General features: G+C 36.1%; 1 long non-coding RNA gene across 1 annotated transcript; it reads right to left on the reverse strand.

Moving 5' to 3' along the window:
* Positions 1-2,282: 2,282 nt before the first annotated feature.
* Positions 2,283-22,038, reverse strand: LOC138857844 (uncharacterized). The gene is made up of 2 exons (XR_011397048.1): positions 21,945-22,038; positions 2,283-2,340 (listed from the first exon to the last, which is right to left on the reverse strand). It is a non-coding gene; the product is annotated as an uncharacterized lncRNA (long non-coding RNA).
* Positions 22,039-23,566: the final 1,528 nt, after the last annotated feature.

A 23,566-nucleotide genomic window follows, 5' to 3' on the forward strand; every position in this document is an offset into this window, starting at 1 on the left:
CACATATATGATCAGTTGAGTTGATTTAGCCATGCCCGTCTGTCTGTCTGTATATACGCGAACTAGTCTTTCCTTTTTTGAGATATCGATCTTAAATTTAGCATATGGCCATATCTCACCATGAAGCTGCTCATTTGTCGGAATGAACTGAACAATCAGAATCAACTTCTTGTTTAGAAACCTTTTTCATTTGACGAGACATCTTCACCAAATTTGGAACGGATCATTATCTAAAGAAATAATGGAATCTCCGAAGAAATTGTTCAGATCGGATCACTATAGCATATAGTTCCCATACAAACTGAACGATCGAAATCAAGTTTTTGTATGGAAAACTTTTTAATTTGACGATATATCTTCACCTTATTTCGAACGGATCATTATCTAAGGCAATAATGGAATATCCGCAGAAATTGTACAGTCCCCTCGTATGCACCCTTCCTACATATAAGGTTGTCCGCTTTTTGTTCTTTTGAATTTCGCGGCTATGTACAAAGCGCTACAGAGCTCGTATCTGGCAACACTATACATAATTTGAAAGGTCTTGACATAACCTACAAAACAACGCTATGCATGATTGTGTTATATATTGCGTTCAACAGTTATAGACGTGTAAACATTGAGTTCACTAACGCCGAAATTCGCGCTATTTTAAAGTTTTCCTTCGTTAAAGGCAAAACCGCTAGAGAAACGTTCCGTGAGATTAATGGTGTTTTGGGGGATGGTACTCTATCACTTCGAACCGCGGAGGAATGGTTTCGACGATTCAGAGCCGGTGAAAACGACACCATGGATAAGCCAGCCGGCGGAAGACCTGTGACGACAAATATCGATCAAATCATGGAATACATCGAGTTAGACCGGCATATGACATCTCGTGACATCGCCCAGGAGATGGGAGTTAGTCACCAAACCATTTTGAACCATCTGCAGAAGGCTGGATACAAAAAAAAGTTTGATGTTTGGGTGCCGCATAATTTGACGCAAAAAAACCTTCTGGACCGAATCAACGCCTGCGATATGCTGCTGAAACGGAACGAACTCGTCCCATTCTTGAAGAGGATGGTGACTGGCGACGAAAAATGGATCACATACGACAATATCAAGCGAAAACGGTCGTGGTCGAAGGCCGGTGAATCGTCCCAAACAGTGGCCAAGCCGGGATTGACGGCCAGGAAGGTTTTGCTGTGTGTTTGGCAACCTTAGGTTGTCTCTCCCTTCCGCTTGTTTGCTCTTCATTCAATGCTTTATAAAAAGTGTTACAGTGATCGGATTTAGTTAAAATATGCGCCGTTTTCGATGATCTGTTTCCATCTACACGGCAACATCATAATACCTTCCTCGTAGAAGCCCCCCTCCTTATTTGCGAAGAATTCGGACAGCCACTTTTCACAAGCCTCTTTTGAGTTCAACTTCACACCACCAAGGGCATTCGCCATGGACAGGAACAGGTGGTAATCACTTGGCGCTACGTCCGGGCTATATGGTGGATGCGATAAAGCCTCCCATCCGAGCTCCCGTAGCTTCTGACGAGTCATCAACGAAGTGTGTGGTCTGTCGTTGTCCTGGTGGAACACTACACCCTTCCTGTTGGCCAATTCTGGACGCTTCTGGTCGATCGCCTGCTTCAAGCGGTCCAGTTGTTCGGGAGCAGCTCATAGTGGATGATTTCCTTCCAATCCCACCAAACACACAGCAAAACCTTCCTGGCCGTCAATCCCGGCTTGGCCACTGTTTGGGACGATTCACCGGCCTTCGACCACGACCGTTTTCGCTTGATATTGTCGTATGTGATCCATTTTTCGTCGCCAGTCACCATCCGCTTCAAGAATGGGACGAGTTCGTTCCGTTTCAGCAGCATATCGCAGGCGTTGATTCGGTCCAGAAGGTTTTTTTGCGTCAAATTATGCGGCACCCAAACATCAAACTTTTTTTTGTATCCAGCCTTCTGCAGATGGTTCAAAATGGTTTGGTGACTAACTCCCATCTCCTGGGCGATGTCACGAGATGCCATATGCCGGTCTAACTCGATGTATTCCATGATTTGATCGGTATTTGTCGTCACAGGTCTTCCGCCGGCTGGCTTATCCATGGTGTCGTTTTCATCGGCTCTGAATCGTCGAAACCATTCCTCCGCGGTTCGAAGTGATAGAGTACCATCCCCCAAAACACCATTAATCTCACGGAACGTTTCTCTAGCGGATTTACCTTTAACGAAGGAAAACTTTAAAATAGCGCGAATTTCGGCGTTAGTGAACTCAATGTTTACACGTCTATAACTGTTGAACGCAATATCCAAACTAATCATGCATAGCGTTGTTTTGTAGGTTATGTCAAGACCTTTCAAATTATGTATAGTGTTCCCAGATACGAGTTTTGTAGCGCTTTGTACATAGCCGCGAAATTCAAAAGACAAAAAAGCGATATATTTGACAACCTTATATGTATGTAAACTAAGTGTGATTGGTTGACGATTTTGGGCTAGGACTGCAACAATATCGAATTGCATCTGTTGTCAAACTAAAAGGTTATAGCAAAGCGTTTTTTAAGCTATGGCATAGCTTCTATCGCGGGCTTTGAGTGTGGGGACTGAATCAAGAAATTCCGTAACGAAAATAAACCTAACACGATCAAAAAATTTGCGCAAAATGTTTGCATATTTGTAGGCGTAGTTTCACATATCTCAAGCGGAACAAATCAATTGAAGAGCAGGGTGATCCAAAAATAATGATATTTAAAATACAATTTTTTTAATGGCAAATAAAGCAAGTAAGGAAGAGCTAAGTTCGGATGTAGCCGAACATTTTATACTCTCGCAAAGTAAACTGGTATACTCGTTTGACATTTCTCTGTAGATTGACTGATATTTTCGGTAGAAGGTCAATTATAGGCACTGGGGTCCACATATTTAGTACTTAGGGGCTTGAACAGTTTTGGTTCGATTTAGACAATTTTTGGTCACAATGTGGCATACTTTAAACGTATTATTGTTGCTTGATATGCATACTGGAAAGTGAAAGAATCAGATGGAATTGAAAATGGTGTTATATGGGAAATAGGCAGTATAACATAGAAATATGAAAAGAACGTTATGCACCGAATTTGGTTGAAATCGGTTAAGCAGGTCCCAAGATATGAGTTTTTACCTAAAAGTGGGCGGTGCCACGCCCACTGCATATTTTGAACGTGGTTCCTATAAAGTCATCTCATACCATCCCAGAGATAAAATTTAAAGTCTCTGGCGTGTTTCGTGCTTGATTTATCGCGCTTTTAGTAGTTTTTAACAGTACCGTTATATGGGGAGTGGGCGGAGTTGCCACCCGATGTCATCCATTTTCACACTGTCGGTAGAGGTTTTAAAAACATTTGCTTCTAGTGAATTTTGTTATTATAGCATTAGCGGTTTAGGAGATATGCACATTAAACCTATAAGGGGCGGGACCACGCTCAGTTTAAACAAAAAATTTTACCTGCAGATGCCCCACCCTATTGTGATCCTGTATACCAAATAAGAGCCTTGTATCTTGGTGTGGAGCTTAGTTATGGCAATTTATTTGTTTTTGAATAATGGTGTTTTGTGGGCGTGACAGTAATCCGATTACGCCTATCTGCAATACCAACCGTCTCACTGTACCAAGAAACAGATCTACCAAGTTTCATAAATATATCTAAATTTTTACTCAAGTTAGAGCTTGCACGGACGGACGGACGGACAGACAGTCACCCGGATTTCAACTCATCTCTTCATCCTGATCATTTTTATATACATAACCCTATATCTAACTCGATTAGTTGTATATGATACAAACAACTGTTAGGTGAACAAAACTATTATACTCTGTAGCAACAGGTTGCGAGAGTATAAATATAGAAATTAATAAAAATTTAATTAATAAAAAATAAATTATTCAATATTCGGAGTCATAATATTAGTAACATTAACATTGAACAATACAATTGAAATTAGGTATTTCAATCGGATTATCATTGGTAATAAATTTCCACTTATCTTGGAAATGGATAACCATTGACGCGGTATTTTCCAGATATTTAGGGGTATCAAGTCTCAAACTTATGTTTCTTATTTCAGTTGTCATAAACCTATAGTTTCAATGATAAAAATTCCTGAATAACCTACATGTATTGTAAGATAATAAAAATATTTTGAATGATATTAACTTCTAATTTATTCAATAGAAGGAAAAAATTTGTTTTCTTATCGATAACCACGCTCAAAAAGGGTAACTTGAATTAATATCAAAGAAAAAACTTTAATTAATATCAAAGAAAAAAAAATATTGCATCAAAAATAAAGAAATAATTATAATTGCATAAGTTGATAAAAAATGCTATGCAATAGCTTTACCGCGGCAGTCCCCGAGTGCCACATGTACTTTTTATTTTTTCTAAAGCTCTATTGCTACTGTGTCTAAATGCACAATTGTCTTGGCACTTTGGTGTTTTGAAACCAAATTAATTATATTAATTCTCCTCTTAAATGAACGGTTAGTGGTTTTCTAATTTTAGCAAAATTTTTGAAGAATTTACTATAATAGCTGGTAAGCCCTAGAAAACATCTCAACTCTTTCAAATTTTTAGATTGGGGGTAGTTTTTAATAGTTTCTATTTTCTCAGGATCGAATGTTAACCTACAAGTATTATGTTTGACAATGTGTCAGAGGTATTCAACGGAAAAAATGTTACTTTTCGTCGAAATTTTCATGTTGGCATTGTGCAATGCGTTGATTATAGTCCGCAGGTATTCCATATGTTCTTCGGATGTGGTGGAATGGATTAAATCGTCGTCAATATAAACACATTAAAATTTGCCAATGTATTCTCTAGGGATGTCGTCGACGCATCGTTGAAAAATGGATGGGGCACTCTTGTGGAAAAAATCTTTGCTTTTAACAAGTTTTGTAAAATTATATTTATTAACATCAGGAATAGGATATCTGCCAGTAATTGTGTGTGCGATAATTTTCTGGAAGTCCACAACCATCCGTCTTTTGGGCTTACCTTGGTCAACGGTGCCCTTCGTATATCAAATTCATTAAGTTCATTAATTTCAAAGAAGTTAAATGATGCTCCATACATAGTTATTATTTTTTTAGAATCAATGACTGAGTAGCCATGCAACGTTTAAGATTTAAAGGGATTTATTTTTATTGATTTTTTTATTTTGTACTGGGGGAGGTGCTATGTCGACTTCCTTCGGATCCCAATAATTGAAATCACCTGCTAAAGATTTTGTTGTTCTACCGACGTCAGCCGCTGAGTGAATTCCTTTTGCTGTTTTCGCATTTCCGTCAGTGTAGAAATTGGCTTGAAGTAAAGTCATTTGTTGTTCCATTTTGCTTCTCGAATTAAGTTGCCTATTATTACCAAAGGGTTCTTGTTTTTTTGTTTTCCGCGAGCTTGATGAAGTAAGATAAAAAGGCTTCAAGAGCAGTTGAACCCCCAGTTAAACGAGTGGTTTGGTTTTGAGTAAGACAAAAAATTTTTTTTTGCGCTGAGCAGTTCCGCAGTTTGCTTTAATACTCGTAATTTCTTAGTCGGCTTTTACATTGGGACTCTTTTGACCCTCATATTTTTCGAATTCTCTTTTGGTGTCGCTCTGTGCATTCACACGGTCAAAAAGAGTCCAGCAACTCGAGTCTAGTTTTTCTGCATTCCTTTTCACAAAATTTTCGTAAATATTTGTGCGGTTCGACTGCGCAACACCGCGCAACACTGCGTGCTGCGTATTTCATTTGTATGTTGAGATGATGGTCACACATTTTGATTGCAATGAATTACCATGAATATGGTAGAACAATATGCATAATACAAGTACCTACCCGCTAAATAGTTTCAAAGAAATACTAAAGACGGGAATTCCCTAATCCACAAGAATGTGGACTTTTGCGTCCCAATGTGAAACGGCACTAACTCATCTGATTTAGTTTCAACAATTATGTCCTCTATGTCATATTCATCAATCTCCTCAATTTTTAATTGGCATTTCATAAACTTTTCACTGTGTGAATTTAATATGTCGTCCGACTCCAGTTCAATTGGATCAAACGACTTGCTTTTTATTCGCAAAATGCTACTTTTCGCCACCGTCCTTTGAGACTTTAATGACTGTAAGTCTGTATACTCCTTGCTTGGAGAGAGATTGGCGATAGTTGGCTTTGGCTTGCTTATTTTAGCTTTTTGAATTAAATTTCACGAAAAATCGAGACATTTTGAAAACCGAAATAAATCTGAAAATATTAGCAATCGATCGACGAAAACAAAAAAATGTCGATTCCCATTTACATGTGTAAATGACCAAAATAAATATTGCTTTTGTTTATTTAAGTCTGTTTATTTAAATTTTGTTTATTCAAAGTATACATTTTATTTAACTGAATAATCCTCGCAACTCGCGCTACGTTGCCTGTCGTGTCTCGTTTCGACTGGGTACTCGTTGTCTGCCTTGCTACACCGTTCATCCTCTGCCGTATTGCCATCTAACGTTGACACATGAAAAGCCAAAAACGAAAGAAATAAACTCCAAATGAGCAATAGCGCAATTGAAAAAATTGAACGGGAAAAATTTTCTTCGAGAATTCAATTTGCAAAAAGCCGATAAAACCGCGAAAAATTGACCCTTTCCATTTTTTTCTCTTGAGATATTGGTCCATCACTTTGTGAAATGGTCCATTTTGAATGCAATGATTTAGGAAATTTTCTTTATCCAATTAATGAACAGGGTTTTTCCATTATCGCCACAATAATATTCAGTGGCAGCGTTGCAAAATAGTTTCCCGACTGTTCTCCAAGTTATCTCTTCTTAAATTTGTTCGATTTTTGAAGATTTAATCTTTACATGACAGATTTTTCATGAAAATTTTCTGGCAACACTGGACAAATTACGCGGCGTGCAAACATAATTTTTAACTGTTACTGTTTAGTTGTGAAAAAAAAAGAAATAAAAATATGTTAAATAAAAAAGTAATATTTGTATTTAATTACACTCACACCACACACCGAAAAACATTTATCCTCCATCCCCTACAACTTCTGTTCTTCCGATTCGAATTCCGTTTGGTACATTTTTATCCAATTTGGTCCACAAAAAAGTTAAACGGCAACCATGATTAGCTTATTTTGAATGGAAGACTTAGCCAACCCAATTATATATTAAAAAACATGTGTACCAAGTTTCATAAAGATGGGCGGACGGACGGACAGACAGTCACCTGGATTTCAACTCGTCGTCTCTTCATCCTGATCATTTATATTAATATAACCCTATATATAACTCGATTAGTTTTGGTGATACAAACAACCGTTAGGTGAACAAAACTATTATACTCTGTAGCAACAGGTGGCGAGAGTATAAAAAGACAAAGGAACTCTGTGATCAATCAGGAAGAAGAACTGTCGACGTTGGACTACTGAACTGCCATTCCTGGGTCCTGCTGATTTGAGTTTACTGGCAATTAAATAACGATCAATGAAGACCAGACAGAGACCTGATAACTTCTAAAGGGCCTCTTTAAAATCCACCAGTTTTCCCCGAGACCTGAGACAAGGAGAAAATCCAAAGAGATTGGATAGTTTGGAGCTAAGAGGGTAAAGTCTTGTACTGTTTGGAAAATACAAAAGGAATTCTTGGAATTGTGTGGCAATAACATTCTTAAATACTTACTTAATGATGTTAGAAACACCAGATATTATGAACCAGAAGAAATGAAATAGCATCGAAAATCAAAGAAGTGCTTCGAGATTCTAATACCCTAATAATATGGACTTGTGCAGAGGTCGAGGTTACGACAACGCTCCAAATATGGCTGGAAATTGGAGTAAAATCACTTATTTTACAAGACAATCCTCAAGGTTATTACACGTCTTGCAGTGCACACACTTTAAATTTGTGTGATGCACATGCAATGGAAACAAATATGAAGGCGAAGACTTTTTTGGCAATATAACAACAAATTTTCGCTCTCAATCCAGCCAAGTGGAAAATTTGATTAGAAACAGCGGAATTATCTCACCATGGTGTGTCTGTCACGAGATGGAGTACGAGTATTGAAGCTGCAAGTCCACTGACAAAAAACTAACTAAAACAAGTAAGGAAGGGCTAAGTTCGGATGTAACCGAACATTTTATACTCTCGCAAAGTTAAATGGTATATTCGTTTGATACTTCTTTATATATTTTAATAATTAGAAGTAGGAATTGTTGCCTTAGTTATTTACTTTTCACTCACAGTGAAAATAATTAGAGCAATTTGTAAACTAAATTTACTCAAATTATGAGAAATCGTTCTTGTGCTTTTTGTATACGCTTATAATTGATTTTATATAGAATGCATTACAACTGTATTGACAAGTATGAAAAGAAATCGTTTTTGGACAATGAATAACATTTTTTATTTATTATATCAATATTATTATACATGTTCATCTTAAAAATAATAAATATTAACAACTTTAAAAATGATATAATATTATTATATTAATTTGTATATAATATTTACAATATTAAACATAAATTTTTGTAGAGATTCTTATACATATATCCAAATTATATTTCTTTTTTCCTCATACTATTTAATTTCTATCATATATTTATACAATAATGTCATATAAAATAACAAATTATATATATAATTTAAATTTTCTTAATCAGATTATTTACATATTTTTCTTAAAATTGTCTTAAAAACTACTGTCAAAACTCCTATACCATTCCAATTCGATTATATTTGGAAAAAAAATGAAGAACTATTGCACTAAGTCTGAAAACTTTAGTTCGAAATAGAGACATAAATACTGTCATGATAGCTGTGTACTGTCTCAAAAGTAATTGCATTTACACGGGAAGGATCCATGTTTGAAAATGCCCAATCAATTTGTGTACCGGCAGGTGTAGTTGAATATTCTGCACCAAGCACGGAACTAAAGTTTTTTTCTTAGAGCAGATTTCTTATTGCAGTCCCTGTAGACATTAAACAAATGTTAAAATCTCCAACAATTAGTGCATTTTGATTGCATAACTCAGAAGTAATGACTTCCTAAATTTCTACAATTAAATGTCTGATAGAGAAAGCTGAATTTCTGTATGGAACCAGAATATTAATACAGAAACATTTAAACAAAACCACTTATTTGTCTCTTCATTGGACTAAACTAAATGTATGGCATCATCGGGAACTTCTTCGAAATTAACTACTCGAGTTTCAATGAGTGATATGTCCTCATTTGTCATAGTACCAGATGCCATATGGTTTAATGCAATTGCAATGGCCTGATCCTCTTGTTTGTCTCATTATTTCCGTTAATTCGAAGTATTTAAATAACTCCCACAAAGGGGAACCAACTAAAGTGCTGTATGCATCATTGGGATTAGGAGAGAATATCCACCTATCTCCAACAGGTGAGAGTTGCTTCAAATCAACAAACACGATGATCGGTATACCAACGAAGGGGCTGTCTGTTTTGAAAATTTGTTTTAATCTCGCATCAACAGAGCTAAACATACGAGCACATACCATCGAAATTTCATCAATTATGATTAATTTTAAATCGATAAGTCTGGAATACAATGAATTCACTGTGTCATTGCTAAGTGGCTTCAACTCTCTATTCAACTGATTAACAGGTAAAGAGAATATTGAATGAAGGGTCATTCCACCTATTCCGAATGCTGCTTTACCCGTAGGTGCGCAAAGAAGAACTTTTAAGGAACTGGGATTGGATCCAGGTGTAGAATTGTAACGATGGTTAAGAGCTTGATATATTGCAGATATCAAACGACTCTTTCCTACACCTGCACCGCCGCCAATGTACTAAATAAAATGAGCGATCTGTTTTTGCTGATGCATAAAATGTGTCAAATAGGTTCTTTGATTAGTATTTAGACTTTGAACTAATAATAATAATAACCCAACGATTACCCCCCTCCCGCCCAACCGACGCGAGGGGCGCAATCCGCATACGTGCGTAATTAGCCGAGTCAGAAAAGGCAAGAGAGTTTTTTAAGTGTTGAGATCTAAAACTGCTCAGCTACAGAAACCAAAATTTCAACAGCTAAGATCTAAAGTTACAATATAATAAATTGTTACATTTTCATTTATTAAGAGAAAACAATAAAGTCTTTTTAATTTTGAAAAGTGAGTCAGATAAGTCAAATGTGCTGGAATGAGAATTAAAATCATGACTTATACGGCGGAATGGCTCGTTTAGTTCAAAATTTTATCTACAGGATTTTAGCAGTAAAGGTCTAAATTGCCTCGAAAGGCGAACCGGGATATTAAATTTAATTTCAGACAGGAGAAAAGAACTGCAAACAGTTCCATTCAAAACTTTCACTAAGAATATTATGCCAAGCATTTCCCTACGACTAGAAAGTGTAGGTAGATTAATAAGTTTTAAACGACTAGTGTATGGAGGTAGACTTACGCTAAGGCGAAAAGTAAAAATTGTTTTTGAACCGACTCTAACTTGTCAGAATGGATTTAGTAGCTAGGGTTCCATACAACAGAGCCATATTCCAATATAGGTCTAACCAAAGTTGTATAAAGTGTTTTAGTAATATACGGATCTCTAAATTCTTTAGACCAACGTTTAACAAAACTGAGGACAGCTTTTGCTTTCAAGACCATGGTATCAATATGAAGACTGAAATTAAGCTTAGGGTCCATATTAACTCCCAAATCAACATAGTTAAAAACTTGCTCTAGAATATGGTGTTTTATTACATAAGAAGAGTGGTGCACAGATCTACGGGAAAAGCACATCATCTTACATTTATTGAGATTCAATGGCAAATCATTTCTATCACACCATGCAATCAAATTGTTTAAGTCTGTTTGCAACAGACACCTTTCCTCAGTTGAAGCGTATGATTTAAAAAGCTTTACGTCGTCAGCGTATAATAAAATTTTTGAGAATTCAATTACTGAAGGGATATCGTTTATAAACAAACAGAATCGGGCCAAGATGACTACCTTGCGGAACACCTGAAGAAACATTAATTGAATCTGAAGGTGTATCCTCAAATATCACTCGTTGTGTTCTGTTATAAAGATAGGAAGATACCCATTGAAGGAATCTTGGCTGAAAGCCCAGCAGATCAAGTTTATGTATGAGAATCGAGATATTTACTTTATCGAAAGCTTTGCTAAAGTCTGTGTATATAACATCCATATGCTTATGTTCCCTAAAACCCAATGATACATGGTTTACAAATTCAAGTAAGTTTGTTATAGTCGAATTCCCTTTACGAAATCCATGCTGAGATGAGGAAATTAACGGAGAAATCGAAAAGGTAATATGGTCAGTGATGATAGCTTCAAAAAGTTTAGGTATAACTGATAGTTTTGCGATACCTCTATAGTTTTCAATGTTGGATCTAAATCCACTTTATGCAAAGGGATTATAAATGACTGTTTCCATATTGAAGGAAATATACCGTGTTTAAGAGAGGAATTAAATATCTTTGTCAAAGGCAAGTAAATATATTTGGCACTATTTTTTAGGAAGCATGAGGGTATCATGTCTGGGCCATAACTAAAAGATGGTTTTAACTTATATAAATTAAGTAGGACGTCTTCTTCAGAAATAATTGGAGCGTTAATTAAAGTATTCGAACACAGCACTTGCTGATAAGAAAAAGTTTTGGAAGAATTATTACAGTAGTTTGACTAGAAAAATTCTGCAAACATATTGGATATAAAATCATTGCCACTTGAAATAATAGATTTGTATTTCATCGCGGACGGAATTTGGAAATCCTGCGTTTGGAGTTGACGAAAGCATAAAACGATTGTGGATTACTTACAACATTCTTTTCTACTTTATTTAAGTAATTATTATAACATTTTTTGTTTAGGTCAAAATATTGTCGACGCAATAGAGAATATTTAGAACAGTCGACAAGTGAACCGGTTTTTTTGAAATGTTTAAAGGCTCGAGTTTTTCTGTTTTTCAATTTATATAACTCTTTCGAAAACCACGGACTTATACTTTTGCTTTTATTAACAATTGCTATTGGAACATACTTTTCAAATAATTTCATAATAATGTTATTAAAATGAGAGACACTCAATTCAATGTCACCATTATAATTAGGCCATGTTATTGTAGAAAGTTCTGTATTTAATTTTTTTAAATCAGCTTTTGCAAAGTTAAACCGAGTACAGAAGCACGAAGTTTGATGATTATTATCCCGTACAATGCCTGAGATTTCGACAGATATTTCCAAAGCAGGATGATATTAGTCCTCTGGTAGAACAAGAGGATTACTCTGAATAACGGAACACTTTGCAGAGGTACCAACGTATACTAAATCTAAGCATTTACCAAATTTATTCGGAATCAAATTAATTTGGTTCAAACCCAACTCGGACATTTTTTCGAAAAACTCATTAAAACATGACCGATTGCAAATCGGCACGATATAGTCATCGAAAGGTTTCCACGAAGCACACGGTAAATTGAAATTATAAATAAAATAATTTCTCAACTGGAATTAAAGGAGGTAGTTTAATAAGTCTAATATTGCAACCAGATTCAGTGCCATTATCTGGTGAATCTTCACCAACAAGTGCCAACACTCTGAACTCATTTTCCACGATAGGTAGTTCATTTTTAGCACCTTCCTCTAAGTCTATTTTGTTATAAAGACTTTCTAGAACATTTTCAAGTTCTCTTTCCTCTAAAACATCATATTTTCTTTGATTTTCCTCAATTAGAATACGATGTGTTATGTAAGTCTGCTCATTATCGTTTTCGGAAATACTCAACTCCGGCCAAATCTGGGTTAAAACTTCTATACCTAGTTATACAAGGTTTGGTACGTTTTTAAACAAAACCGCTACCATCTTTAAGAGGCATGACAACCCCGCTTACTGGTAAATTATCGTCTTCCCTCTCTTCTTCTTCATGATCACTGTCTTGTGCTCTTCTATTAGATTTAACATATTTATACATAGATGCAAAATCTGCTAAGCAAAGAGTTTCTAACTGATCGAATCTTTGAACATAACGGTCTAAAATACCGGCTACGAATATTTCAGTCGAACCTGAAGAAAGGTTCGGAAGTTCTGCTCTAGGTTTCACCATTCGAACACGTTCCTCAGGTCGAGAGGTATTTATAAATATTTCTGCATTACTTGCTTCCGAAAGATGGAGCCCAATGCAGCAATATACTGCTTCTTGTGCAGATATTTCTGTGCCTGATATAAATTTGTGACCTATATGTTTTTGCTTAATATTATAATTTCCAGCATTTACCTCTGATATAGCTTCATTTAAGGGCCTAGAAATTCCACTGTTAGACTTGTTAATATAATTAATTATATATGAACAGCAAGCATATGCATCCAGTATATATTGGATATCCATATTTGCTCTATGGAGTTCCAAAATCGGAGGATTATAAGCGTTTATAAAACGATCCTGTAATTTTCTTTTTGGAAAAATTTTGGGTTTTGTTAAACTTGACCTAAGGGCTAACAAATAGTCATCAAAAGACATATTTATTCTACTATCAGACAGGAAGTGTTCAAAATCGTTTAAATTAGAAATGTCTTCTGTAGTCATATTTGAATTTAAAACGTTTTGAATTTTGAAAAAGTTTTCCTTGTGTCTTTCTGAATTTTGACTTGTTTCTGTAAGAGGTAACAGTATTTGCGTTGAAGGCATTGGTGGATATGGAATACCAAAACGACAAAACTGTTGTCCTCTTATTTCCCTAGTACAAGACCGACTGTGGTTATGCTTTTGATAACCCAAATAATTTTCTAAGTGACTGATCGAACCATCGGTAGAAATATAATTGTCAATACAACTAATGACATCAGGGAATGTCTAAGGATCTTGAAGGTTGATCCTGGGAGAATTATTAAGCCAATACATGCCATGTACATGCGGGGAACCTCTCTGTTCAAACTACACTCTCCAGTAGAAATTTGTAACAAAATGCTCTCCAAAAATGCCGGCGTTATCTTTAAAAAGCTTAAGACTTTGTCGATAGCGGTAGTCAAAATATCTAGCACAATTAACCGCGTCTGACCGAATTAAACGATATCTATTTTGGGTTGTTAAACTGTTGGCTTCCTCTTCCGAAATATCTTTAGAATCAACAGTTTCAGAGAGGATGACCAAAAGCTCAACCCACTGAGATTCTGCAGCCGATAAAGAAGGTTGGAAGCCCAAATTGGCGAATCATAGCGATTGCCTTTTTCTTCTCAGCTTCCCAGTGAGCAGGTGAGGATCTAACGCCTTTCAAAACCTTGTAACCATCATCGTGTTGAATCAAGTTTTGAACAAGGTTTTCGTTTAATAGATTTTGGGTCGTAACTCGATTGTGAGCTGAAAACTTTCTAAGGCAAATGGATGTACTATTCTTAATTTGTAGCAGTTCTAATTTTTTGTAATCATAGAACAACTTTGGAATAGTACACGCTCTTCTGTCAAAACGGCGAATTTCAGAATGTATTATCATGCTATACGTTTCAGAGCATGTACGTTTCAGAGCATGTACGTTTCAGCCCAACGTATATTGTTCGAAATGACAACTCTTCTGAATCATTATCTTGAATTATGTCAATTAGTCTTGAGAAGTTTGTGCCGCATGAAAAGATTGAACCAATCGGGAATCCTCTGCAGATGCAACAAACGGAACTTCTTCTTGGTTATTAAATTCTGAATTATTGTAGTATTCACTAAGAACTGCAAAGCTTCCATAATCTTTGCGGGGCGTATGGTATCGATTATGTAATCATGATTGCATTCCAAACGCCTTCTTAAGTGAATTTGTATAACATGAGCCTCATCAAAGGACCTTGGTAGAGATCTCACAATATTGTTAACAGAAATTGGTATATTAACAACAGCCCCTTTGAGCAAACTCTGATCTTGATATCCTAACGGACGGATTGTCATAAAAGGCAATCTAGGCATTATGAGACGTTCTTCAATTGGGGTTAAACCTTTCAAACAATCCGTTATTTCAGGAAAGTCTAGACCGTTAGCCAAACATATTTTTGGAACTTTCTTTTTAACAATCGCATTTTTGCTAGTAGCACAAAAATTGTAATTTCCATCTTCTGAAGAAAATTTTTGCATTAAAAAGAAGGCGGATGCAGCATTCGGGTGACCTTGCGCAATAGTTTCGAAATTTAATTTGCGAACTTGGTGTGAAAACCATAAGCCGCCGCAGCAAATACATATTTCAGTAGGGCCCTTATTTAAATTTTGGAAATATATGTTTTTGAAATCTGTTAAATTGCCACTATTATCAGTTTCTATAACATTATTTTCTCTCTTTAATCGGATTTGTTGGGACTGCCTTTGGTTTTCAATTTGCCTATTGAGTGGGTTATCTCTTCGAAGGCGAACTTAACCTTGTCTAAGACGTCTCTGATCCAAAATTTCTTCCTTCATACCCTCCTACTAAGCTGTCGACGTTGTGTTTCTCTATCAGGCTCCCCTCTTTTTATTTCAGGATTTCTTCTTGCATGTTCCCTTTGCATTTGATCACGAATGCGCTCTAAACTCCTATACTCAGGATTTCTTGCGCGAAGTTCTCTATGATCCCTAGTGTTCCTACTTTGTTCATTCTCGACGAGATCTATGATCGAGTATTTCTTAATTGCTCTTCAGAGCGAATTTAGGGATCTTGCCGCCTTGTTCTATGTTGAACAGTATTTAAAACTTGCTCAACATATCATGCCTCGGGATTTTCGCGCCGAAATCTATGTCCCCGAGTATTTCTGCTTTGCTCTTCAGAGCGGACTTGCCTATTTAGACGTCTTATCCTAAACAGTATTTAAATTTTGTTCAAAAGACGGTACCTCGCGATTTTCCTGGTTCTATGTTGATTTGTATTGATAATTTGCTCTCATACGTCTTCTATTTTGAAGACACTTAGTAATACAGATTTTCTACTTAATCTAGGCATGATTAATAAATAATAAATGAATTAATGTATAAAATACTTATATATAATACTTATATAATTCCGTCCGTCCGGGTCTGAAAAGTTGGATCCTAGGTTCTGCTCTTTTTCACTGTAATTGAGTCCTTGCTATGACTCCTTTCCTGTTCGGTGTATAGGTATACTGGTATACTGGTGCACATATGTATGTATATGGGTTTTCTCGACGCTGTATATAATAATACTTTAAACACTATATAACTAATAAACTGAAATTAGTTTGAATACAGCACTTTGCTGTTCAAGAAATCTAGTTTAACTGAAACTACAAACACAGTGTACTGATATTTATTATACTCTTGCCAACATGTTGCTACAGAGTATAATAGTTTTGTGATGGTATATTTTTGTACACACAGCTTACGTACTTTTGCATACTTATATATTACTTAGATATTCACTAACGTAATAATACATAATATTTAGTTATATTTATATCTTAGAAATTAGTAGTTTATTTCATTGTATTAAAATCAAGTGCTCGGAAAACCCCTCCGTAAATTGCTTTTGTCTAACGCTTTTTAAAACAGGGATCTATGGTACCTATTTGGAAAAGTCTGCTCATAAATGCTAAATGAACAATACCTTACATACAATTAAGTATGGTACACATATATGTAGAGCAGGTATTTAGATTTTCTTCTTTTTGTCTTAATATCTAAACCTTTCATAAGCTGCCAACGGCGCTGGGTAAATCCTAAAAAGTACTAATGTAATTTTCTTGAGTTTACAGTTCACCTCATGACCTTCATATTAAAATAATAATAGACAGTAGAACTTAAACCGATGGGGTTGCAGTTTATCTATAACCAATAAAAAGGGTCTTTAGCCCTTTTGATACTACATTACTAATATTTATTTCATGGGATTTTTTCTAGAAAGATATTTTTGCTCTTAACAAAGTCCAGCACTCTAAGAAACTTTTTTACATTGTTGTCTGGTATATTTTGTTATAAGTTCAACATGATGGCTGAGAAAATATACTTATCCACTGATTATTACCAAATATTAGAAGAGATATATGTATATAGAAATCTATATCTATCTCGATTAGTTTTAGGTGATGCAAACAACCGTTTGGTGAACCAAACTATACTCTGTTGCAACATGTTGCGAAAGTATAAAAATGTTGCGAAAGAGTTCAACATTCATTATTCGATTATTATTTAGTATCTTATTAACTTATGTTATTGATCATAGATTTATTTAGTGTCAATTTTAATTTTTTCTCCGAAATGTTAACTTTAAGCTATTTAACTCAAGCATAATATATGTGATATATACTGAACCAAAGGGGTTAGATTTAATATGTGGGGTATATGAGGTTGCTGTTGTACCAAAGTCTAGACCAGTTTCATTCAAATGCGGCGATATACCACATTATTTTTAAGAAACACTGTCCATTTAAATTTATTAAATTATCAAATTAGCGAAAACAAGTAAGGAAGGGCTAAATTCGAATGTAACCGAACATTTTATATTCTCGCAAAGTCAAATGGTATACTCGTTTGAAATTTCTTTGTGGATTGGCTGATATTTTCGGTAGATGGTCAACTATAGGCACTGGGGTCCATATATTTAGTACTTAGGGGCTTGAACAGTTTTGGTTCGATTTAGACAATTTTTGGTGACAAGGTGTCATACTTTAAACGCATCATTCACGCAAAGTTTTACCCCGATACAATCATTGTTGCTTGATTTGCATAGTGGAAAGTGAAAGAATCAGATGGAATTTAAAATGGTGTAATATGGGCAATAGGCGTGGTTGTAGTCCCATTTCGCCCATTTTCGCAAAAAAATGTTATGTACCAAATTTGGTTGAAATCGGTTAAGTGGATCCCAATATATGGGTTTTCACCTAGAAGTGGGCAGTGCCACGCCCACTGACTAATTTTGAACGCGATTCCTAAAAAGTCATCTCATACCATCCTAGAGATAAAATTCAATGTCTCTGACTTGTTTAGTGCTTGGTTTAGAGACATTAAATTTTATCTCTGAGATGGTATAAATTGGCTTTATAGGAACCGCGTTCAAAATTAGTCAGTGGGTGTGGCACAGCCCACTTTTAGGTGAAAACCCATATCTTGAGATCTGCTTAACCGATTTCAACCAAATTCAGTGCATAACGTTCTTTTCATGTTTCTATGTCATAGTGCGAAAATGGGCGAAATCGGACTACAACCACGCCTATTGCCCATATAACACCATTTTAAATTCCATCTGATTCTTTCACTTTCCACTATGCAAATAAGGCAACAATGACTGTATCGGGATAAAACTTTGCGTGAATAATGCGATTAAAGTATGCCATCTTGTGGCCAAAAATTATCTAAATCGAACCAAAACTGTTTAAGCCCCTAAGTACTAAATATGTGGACCCCATTGCCTATAGTTGACCTTCTACCGAAAATATCAGTCAATCCACAAAGAAATCTCAAACGAGTATACTATTTGACTTTGCGAGAGTATAAAATGTTCGGTTACATCCGAACTTAGCCCTTCCTTACTTGTTTAACAGTACTGTTATGTTGGGAGTGGGCGGGCAATTTTTACACTGTAGAGAGAGGTACCTTTAGCAGTTGAGGAGATATGTACATTAAACCTATTAGGGGCGGGACCACGCCCACATTAAAAAAAAATTTTACTACAGATGCCCCTCCTTAATGTGATCCTGTGTGACAAATAACAGTCTTTTATCTTATTGCGGAGCTTAGTTATGGCAATTTATTTGTTTTTGATCAATGGCGTTTTGTGGGCGTGGCAGTAGTCCGATTACGCCCATCTGCAATACCAACCGTCTTACTGTACCAGGAAACATATGTACCAAGTTTCATAAAGATATCTCAATTTTTACTCAAGTTACAGCTTGCACGGACGGACGGACAGAGAGTCACCTGGATTTTAACTCGTCTCTTCATCCTGATCATTTATGTATACATAACTCTATATCTTACTCGATTAGTTTTAGGTGATACAAACAACCGTTAGGTGAACAAAACTATTATACTCTGTAGCAATAAGTTGCGAGAGTATAAAAAATAGAAAAGGAAACATATTAATAGAGCGAGTTTTTAGTTTTGTTTGGCATACCGAAGAGTGCAGTTCGTAGATTCTCATTTTGACTGTGGCATTTTTAGTAAGAATTGAATTTTGGAAAAATTAAGAAAATTTCCCAGAATTTGAAAACGGTAATAACCAGAGAAATTGCAAAAGTAACAGGTGTTATCAAAACAACAGTCATTCCAGTAGAGAGTAGGAATAATATGGCGTCTGCGGGTCACTCTCATTGACCCCTAAGGAGGCCACTCAAGTCACTAAGAAGCCAGCCAGCAACCGGGACAGTCAGAAGAGCACAAATAAAGAATGGATAAGTTCGGGTGTAACCGATCATTTTATACTTACGCAATTTGAAAAGATCAATGGCGGGGAAATACTTTCAGGTGTTCCAAAACTTTATATTAAACAAGTAAGGAAGGGCTGAGCTCGGGTTTATCTGAACATTCAATGCTCCCGCAATTTGCAAATTACTTAACAATCCGAATATTTTGTAAATGTATCCACAAGATTTGAATCACCTTCTTACGCCAAATGCTTCGAATATCCTATATCTTTCCCTATGTTTAATTTATCAGCGCAATAAATTTTACTAAAAGTTTCTCCATCTATCTCGTCATAGTATTAGAAAGCGTTAAATTATTTCCACGTTTTACTTCACAACAAGTTATCAATTTGCAAATTTAATTTTAACAATGCTTAATTTCGTTTCTTCAATTTTTCGATTATGATGCAATCCTTATATTTGAATTTCATATTGTACAAACAGAATTTCAGATGTATAACCATATACTCAGACTTTTAAAATCATAATATATCTCGCAACATGTTTATATCTCGCAACATGTTGCACAGAGTGTAATAGTTTTGTTCACCTAACTGTTGTTTGTATCACCTAAAAATAATCGAGTTAAATATAGGGTTAAACGGGTATATATTATACATAAATGATCAGGATGAAGAGACGAGCTGAAATCCGGGTGATTGACTATCCGTCTGAACATGTAAGCTGTAAGTTCAGTAAAAATTAAGATATCTTGATGAAACTTGGTACATATGTTCCTTGGCACCAAAGAAGGGTTATCGCACCAATGCCACGCACACAAAACGTCATTAAATGTAAACTTTCAAAGTACCATAACTAAGCACTATATTAAGATATAAAACTGTGATTTGGTACAGGGAATCGCAGTTGTGAGGGGCACTTGTGGGCGCATAGCCCCGCCCTCTGAATAGTTAAATGTACATATCTTCTACACTACTAAAGCTAACTCAACCAAAGAAAATTACTAAAATTGCATTAACTCACTGAATAAAAGAGCTTAAGCATTCAATTTCCCACCCAGTACGGCAGGGACTGGCTTTTAGGTGTAAAAATTGAAAATTGAACAATGATGAATTTCAACCAAAATTGGTGTATAAGGTTATCCAATTAATAGCCTTCTTATCATGTAACAAACTTTCCTTATGATTCTTTCACTTTACAGTATAAGATCCAACATCAATGAAGTTATAAGAGTAAAACTTTGCACAAATAGTGTCCTCAAAGTATTTAATCTTTTCAAGAACACACACACGAAATGTCCACATATGGCAATGCATATGGCTGATTTTTTCCCGTACATATCGGTCAGTCTGTTGGTTCTTATATTGTAATTCAAGAATAATATTTTTGTGACAACAGCATGCCTTGTGCCATGTGTAAAATCGGACGAATACTTATCCTTAGCCTCAATATACCTAGCATAAATATGGTTGTCATATATCTCCCTTCCGCCTTTTTGCTCTTCATTCAATGCTTTATAAAAAGTGTTACAGTGATCGGATTTAGTTAAAATATGCGCCGTTTTGTTCGATGATCTGTTTCCATCTAGACGGAAACTCCATAATACCTTCCTCGTAGAAGCCCCCCTCCTTATTTGCGAAGAATTCGGACAGCCACTTTTCACAAGCCTCTTTTGAGTTCAACTTCACACCACCAAGGGCATTCGCCATGGACAGGAACAGGTGATAACCACTTGGCGCTACGACCGGGCTATATGGTGGATGCGATAAAACCTCCCATCCGAGCTCCCGTAGCTTCTGACGAGTCATCAACGAAGTGTGTGGTCTGGCGTTGTCCTGGTGGAACACTACACCCTTCCTGTTGGCCAATTCTGGACGCTTCTGGTCGATCGCCTGCTTCAAGCGGTCCAGTTGTTCGCAGTAGATAGTAGAATTAAGCGTCTGGCCATATGGGAGCAACTCATAGTGGATGATTCCCTTCTAATCCCACCAAACACACAGCAAAACCTTCCTGGCCGTCAATCCCGGCTTGGCCACTGTTTGGGACGATTCACCGGCCTTCGACCACGACCGTTTTCGCTTGATATTGTCGTATGTGATCCATTTTTCGTCGCCAGTCACCATCCTCTTCAAGAATGGGACGAGTTCGTTCCGTTTCAGCAGCATATCGCAGGCGTTGATTCGGTCCAGAAGGTTTTTTTGCGTCAAATTATGCGGCACCCAAACATCAAACTTTTTTTTGTATCCAGCCTTCTGCAGATGGTTCAAAATGGTTTGGTGACTAACTCCCATCTCCTGGGCGATGTCACGAGATGCCATATGCCGGTCTAACTCGATGTATTCCATGATTTGATCGGTATTTGTCGTCACAGGTCTTCCGCCGGCTGGCTTATCCATGGTTTCGTTTTCACCGGCTCTGAATCGTCGAAACCATTCCTCCGCAGTTCGAAGTGATAGAGTACCATCCCCCAAAACACCATTAATCTCACGGAACGTTTCTCTAGCGGATTTGCCTTTCACGAAGGAAAACTTTAAAATAGCGCGAATTTCGGCGTTAGTGAACTCCATGTTTACACGTCTATAACTGTTGAACGCAATATCCAAACTAATCATGCATAGCGTACAGTGTTGCCAGATACGAGCTCTGTAGCACTTTGTACATAGCCGCGAAATTCAAAAGACAAGAAAGCGGAAGGGAGATATATGACAACCTTATATGTGCGATCTTGCGGATGACTTTAATATATATACCACATCTATCGGTCCATATGCAAGCAATTTTTTTTAAATTCCGAAAGAATCTCTTTATAATAACAGTGTATATTCTTGCATATGATAGTAAATAATGGATACAATACTGCCTACTTTTAATTAAAAATATCGAAAATCCTGTATATCGCTTTACCTTGCGAAGGTATAAATGTTCGGCTACCTAAAATTAATCCAGATAGATATAAGGTTATATATATTATATACTTGTACATAAAGGATCAGGATGACAAGACGAGTATAATTTATAGTGACTGTCTGCCCGTCCGTCCGTTTGTCTGTTTGTTCAAGATGTAACTTGAGTAAAAATTAAGATATGGCAATGAAACTTGGTATACGTGTTCCTTGGCAAAAGAGTGCGAATTAGTTCGTAGATGGATGTAATCGGACCACTTCCACGAGCACACAACGCCATTAATCTAAAAATTATAAAGTGTCATAACTAAGCACTTAATTAAGATATCGAACTGTAATTTGGTACAAGAGATCGCGGAAGCAAAGGCACCTGTGGGCAAAAAATTTTGAAAAAAAGAGTGTGGCCCCACTCACTAAGAGGTGTAATGTTTATATCTCCCTAACCAAAATTGCTATAATAACCAAATTTACTCAGTATACATTGCTTAAGCACCACTACTAACACTTTAATAATGGATGAAATCGGATGATAAATCAAAAAATAAATACGCCAGAGACATGAAATTTTAGATGAGAGATAGAGATGGTACGAGTTTACTCAATAGAAGCCGTGGTCAAAATTAGAAGATTCATGTGGCACAGCCTTTATCGCCTACATCCCATATTACATATTTCTAAATTGCATCTGATTCTTTCACTTTTCAGTATTCAAATTAAGCACCAATAAATGTATGGGAATAAAACTTTGCACGAATGCGGACAGTGTAGTATGCCAGCTAATGATCGAAATATCGAAACGAAACTGTTGAAGCCCACAGATAAAGAATATATGGACCCCAATTCCTATTGCGAACTTTTTATCGAAAATATAGGTCAATTTGTGGGATATATTATAGAAACTCAAAGAGTATCTTTATTTGATATCAATATGCCCGTGTGGCAAAAATGGGCTGAATCAGATCAATGATTCCTTTAGCCCACATGTACCTAATAGAAAAATTTTCTATATATATTCCAGTTAAATTTATACCGCAAATATCGGTCAATATGCGAGTTATCTTAATGAAATTAAAATACCGTGTTTTTTTTTACAATATGTATATTAATGTATCTCATATACCACATATAAGATTTTCAAACAGCTGACTGACTTTATACCGTATATATCGGTCGATATGTAAGATATCTTAACAAAACTTACTGGACGGATAATATTGGGCATACTATAGTTTAATACCGAAAATATTTGATCTTGGTGTACAGATTACCCAAAGCCTTATATACACATATAATAATTTTCGTTTTTCTAACAAACCCAACGCGCAATATGTCGGTCGGTGTG

This window comes from Bactrocera oleae, chromosome 6 (assembly GCF_042242935.1).
Source record: "Bactrocera oleae isolate idBacOlea1 chromosome 6, idBacOlea1, whole genome shotgun sequence".
Taxonomy (NCBI): Eukaryota; Metazoa; Arthropoda; class Insecta; order Diptera; family Tephritidae; genus Bactrocera; species Bactrocera oleae.